The following is a 5253-nucleotide window of genomic DNA, read 5'->3' as shown; positions in this document are numbered from 1 at the left end:
TTTATTGTATTCTTTACCTTTTTTTGTTATTTAATTTTTATTTCATAATCATAAACTTAACTCTACAGTTCAGCTAGGCATGGAAGGGAATAAGGAAAGCATGGAACCCAAAGGGAACTGTAGCAACAGCAAAAAGATTGTAGGATACTGTGAGCAAATGGTATGGAGGGTGCTCTCCTAAGCTACAGAAGGAATGGTTTGTGGTTAAGATAAAGAGTAAGTCAAACTTACTCGAGTTGTCCACAGTCAGCAATGGTGATCTTCTTGCTAGTCTCTCCATTCCTGGACCCAAAGTGTTCCATAGCTTCTACAGTATTCATGCCTTCTTTCACCTTGCCAAAGACCTTGTGCTTGCCATCCAACCACTCAGTCTTGGCAGTGCAGATGAAAACCTGGGAACCATTTCTGTTGGGTCTAGCATTTGCCATGGACAAGATGCCAGGACCTGCATGCTTCAGGATGAAGTTCTCGTCATCAAATTTCTCCCCATAGATGGACTCGCCACCAGTGCCATTATGGAGTATGAAGTCACTACCTTGACACGTAAACCCTGGAAAAGTTCTGTAAAAGGAGGAACGCTTGTAACCAAATCCTTTCTCTCTAGTGCTCAGAGCACAAAACTTTTCTGCTATCTTTGGAAACTTGTCTGCAAACAGCTTGAAGGAGACATGGCCCAAAGGCTCGCCATCAATGGCAATGTAGAAGGACGTGGTGGGGTTGACCATGGCTGGTGGTAAGGGGCTCCCAGTGGTGGCAGCAGCAGTGTCTGCAAAGCTACCTTTTATTATTATTATTATTTTTTAACACTCTCTGCACACTAATTCTTCTTCATTTGTAGGGATTGTAAATATTTTCTCCCAGATTGTGGTGCATGTTATCACTCCATTCCACATTTAATTTATAATAATTTTAATCTTATATATATTTGTTTTATGTATTTGTATTATTAATTATGATAGAGTTGAATTTGTCTCTCTTTTCCCTTGGGACCTACTTTATTTTCCTTTTTTTTTTAGTGACTGAGTCTCCATCTTTTGCATAGGTTAGAGTGCAGTAATGCGATCTTGGCTCACTGCAACCTCTCCCTCCTGGGTTCAAGTGATTCTCCTGCCTCAGGCCCCTAGTAGCTGGTTTATAAGGATGCACCACCACATCCAGCTAATTTTTGTACTTTTAATAGAGATGGGGTTTCTCTGTGTTAGCCAGACTGGTCTCAAACTCCTGACCTCAAGTGATCTGCCCGCCTCAGCCTCCCAAAGTGCTGGGATTACAGGTGTGAGCCAGTGCGCCCAGCCTTATCTTCTTATATAAGAAAATTCTCCCTATCGTGAAGTTGGAAAAAATATTTGCCTGTAACTTCTGAAAGTTTTTGCATTTTGTCTTTCACAGGTGTTGTAGTTTTTTCCTAATTTGGCCTGTGGTCTCTCTGGAGGCTGCTGGCTATAAACTCTAACCCTGCCCTGGCAGGGCTGCAGGGGATTTTCAAGGGATGCATCTTTACCCTGACAAAAGGCCTAGTGTCTACATGTCAGACCCGTGTCTAGCTGTCCTTCTTACAGGAAGCTTGTTTCTACTAGCAGAAGCCCTTGTAGTTCTTGTCTGTCTAGTGTCTAGTTTATCTTTTTTTTTTTTTTTTTTGAGTCTCGCTCTGTTGCCAGGTTGGAGTGCAGTGAAGTGATCTCAGCTCACTGCAACCTCCACCTCCTGGGTCCAAGCATTTCTCCTGCCTCAGCCTCCTGAATAGCCGGGACTACAGGTGTGTGCCGCCACGCTCAGTTAATTTTTGTGTTTTTAGTAGAGACGTGGTTTCACCATATTGGCCACCACGGTCTTGAACTCCTGACCTCAAGTGATCTGCCTGCTTTGGCCTCCCAAAGTGTTGGGATTACAGGCATGAGCCACTGTGCCTGGCCCGTATCTAGTTTATCTTTACAATACAGTCACTGTCTTGGAAAACCCTGACTGGGAAAGAAGTTCACTTGGGGTGTGTTGGTCAGGTGAGACAGAAGAGGCAACTAAACAAAACACAATCAATTACAGAAGCAGTCTACTTAGAGATCCCTGAGAGGAGGACAGCATGCCTCACAGGTCAGCGGGAAGAAGGGAGCTGCTCTGGACACAAATGTTCAACCAGTGGGTAGTAAGCAACAGAGAAAAAGGAACCTGTGGCCCAAGCATTATTGAGGTCCAAGGTGTTACCCAAGCAAGTATTCCTTGGGGAGTTGCAGTGGGTGGGTTTAGAATGAGTAGGCACAAGTTCCACAGGGTTACACTGTAGTTGAGAGCTGGTCCCTGCATTCTGTCTGCAGGCCATGTAGGGTGTGGGAGACAGTGGGGTGAGTCAAGTTGTGTCTGGCTGTTCCATAAAGAGGATGTTCACCAGGAGGCAGCTATATAAGACAGATACCTGATTGACCACATTGAGGAAATGGGAGGAGGTGCAGAGGTGGAAACTATGGCAAGGGTGACTGAGCCCTTGCTTCTGGTATGAGAAAGTTAAAGCCATATACAAAATGGATGCTAAGGTAACATAAAATTATGTTATGTGCTGGGTGTGGTGGCTCACACCTGTAATCCCAGCACTTTGGGAGGCCAAGATGGATAGATCACAAGGTCAGGAGGTTGAGACCGTCCTCGCTAACATGGTGAAATCCTGTCTCTACTAAAATACAAAAAACTAGCTGGGTGTGGTGGCATGCACCTGTAGTCCCAGCTACTCAGGAGGCTGAGGCAGGGGAATCGCTTGAACCTGGAGGCAGAGGTTGCAGTGAGCTGAGAAAAAAAAATTATGTTATTATATAGAGTAGTATAGAAAAACTCTTATTAATTATTTTATATGAAGATGATAAGAATCATTCTCCTGGAGAAAACCATTTGTCACTGCCTTGTGTGTTAAACTGGCCGTAATTTCTGTCCTTGCTTGGCAATACCTGCTCTGTCATAGGCTCATGGACCTTTAAATAGATTCTCTCGTTTCAGAATTTGCTATATTTCATTAGCCTATCAGTCCATTTCTCTGCTACTACCATGATGTCCTGATTACTCTAGATTTCCAAGCCTTGATATTTGTTAACGTATGTTAAAGTTCTATACTGTCTTAGTCACTTTGGGCTGCTATAGCAAATTACCGTAGATTGTGTGGCTCAAACAACAAACATTTATTTCTGACAATTCTGGTTGCTAGGAAGTCCAGGGTGCCGGAAGATCTGGTGTCTGATAAGGGCCCACTTCCTGGTTTGTAGATAACCATCTTCTCATTGTATTCCGATATGGTAGAGCAGAGACAGGAAGCAAATGCTCCAGTTTCTTTTTATAGAGGCACTAATCCCATTTGCAAAGGCCCTACTCACATTATCTTAGCTAATCCTAATTAATTTCCAGAGATGCTATTTCCTAATACTGTCCCATTGGGAGTTAGAATTTCAACATGAATTTTGGAAGGGATGTATATATGCTGAAAACTTGAGCAGATGGTACTGAGCATTCTCATATACTCCTTACTCCCAGCTCAGAGTTTCCCCTATTTTTAACATCTTGCCTTAGTGTAGTGTATTTTTTACGATTAAAAACCAATGTATTACATCTAATCATGATGAGAATTGATGAATGTTACTATTATTATTTTGAGACAAGGTCTCACCCTGGTCCCACAGGCTGGAGTGCAGTGGTACAATCATGGCTCACCACAGCCTCAACTTCCTGGGCTCAGGTGATCCTCCCACCTCAGCCTCCCAGGTAGCTGGGATTACAGAAGTGTGCCACCACACCTGGCTAATTTTTTGTATTTTTTGTAGAGATGGAGTTTCACCATTTTGCCTAGGCTGATCTTGAACTCCTGACCTTAAGCAGTCTTCCTGCCTCATCCTCACAAAGTGCTGGCATTACAGGCCTCTTTAAAGTTTTATAAAATATATTCAGAAAAGATAGTAAAAAATATTTTGTGGTAAGATTTAATAGCAATAACTATAAACATGCTTGGAATCATCATCCATATTAATAAATGGGCATAGGCAGGCTTCCAGAGTCCCAAGTGCGTGATGTTCTCGCTGACTCATCTCACTATCCTGAATCTTTTGGTTATTCCACATACTTTTGCCATCTATTTTTTCTCACTATGTAGTATCTTTTAGTTATGCCTCCTTTGAACTTTCAGTAATGGAGTAATAATGAAATTACACAGAAAAGTTTATTAGTAGTTTTACTCTCGCAGTACATTTTACATATGCTAGTGTCTGAGGCTAGAAGCCATCTGATTTTTTTTTTCTTTTCTTTTTGAGATGGAGTCTCACTCTGTCTCCCAGGCTGGTGCGATCTCGGCTTACTGCAACCTCCACCTCCCAGATTCAAGCGATCCTCCTGCCTCAGCCTCCCAAGTAGCCAGGAATATCGGTGCCTGCCGCCATACAGTACTAATTTTTGTATTTTTAATAGAGATGGAGTTTCACCCTGTTGGCCAGGCTGGTCTTTTTTTTTATTTTATTTTTGTGCCATAGTCTCGCTCTGTCACTCAGGCTGGAGTGCAGTGGTGTGATCTTGGCTCACTGCAACCTCTGACTCCCAGGTTCAAGCGATTCTCCTGCCTCAGCCTCCTGAGTAGCTGGGATTATAGGCATCCATGACCACGCCCGTCTAGTTTTTGTATTTTTGGTAGAGACTGGGTTTCACCATGTTGGCCAGGCTGGTCTTGAACTCCTGACCTCAAATGATCCGCCCACCTCCTGAGCCACCATGCCTAGCCTGATTACTGATTTACTAGTCCATGTCAATGTTTATGTTGCTTGGAGTTTTTCTTTTCTTTTCTTTTTTTGAGAGTCTTGCTCTGTCACCCAGGCTGGAGTGCAGTGGTGCGGTCTTGGCTCATCGCTTAGTGCAACTTCCAACTCCTGAATTCAAGTGATTCTCGTGCCTCAGCCTTCCGAGTAGCTGAGACCACAGGTGTGTGCCACCATGTCTGGCTAATTTGTGTATTTTTTGTTGAGACAGAGTTTCACCATATTGGCTATGGTGGCCTCAAACTCTTGATCTCAGGTGACTTGCCTGCCTCCATCTCCCAAAGTGCTTGGATTATAGGTGTGAGCCACCATGCCTGGCCTGGAGTTTTTCATTTTCATATTTCTTCTTCACTTTTTTTTTAAGTGATGGAGTCTTGCTATGTTGCCCAGGCTGGTCTCAAAGTTGACCTCAAGCAATCCTCCTGCCTCAGCCTCCCAAAGTGCTAGGATTACACACATAAGCCACTGTGCCTGACTGACT

The 5253-nt window shown here is 43.5% G+C and overlaps 1 pseudogene; it reads right to left on the bottom strand.

Moving 5' to 3' along the window:
- Positions 1–227: 227 nt before the first annotated feature.
- Positions 228–725, bottom strand: LOC116541547 (annotated as a pseudogene).
- Positions 726–5253: the final 4528 nt, after the last annotated feature.

This window comes from Sapajus apella, unplaced genomic scaffold (assembly GCF_009761245.1).
Source record: "Sapajus apella isolate SASKATOON/1434 unplaced genomic scaffold, GSC_monkey_1.0 scaffold152, whole genome shotgun sequence".
NCBI classification, from domain to species: domain Eukaryota; kingdom Metazoa; phylum Chordata; class Mammalia; order Primates; family Cebidae; genus Sapajus; species Sapajus apella.
Note: the sequence above shows the minus strand (reverse complement) of the source record. Positions and strands in the feature narration are given on the sequence as shown.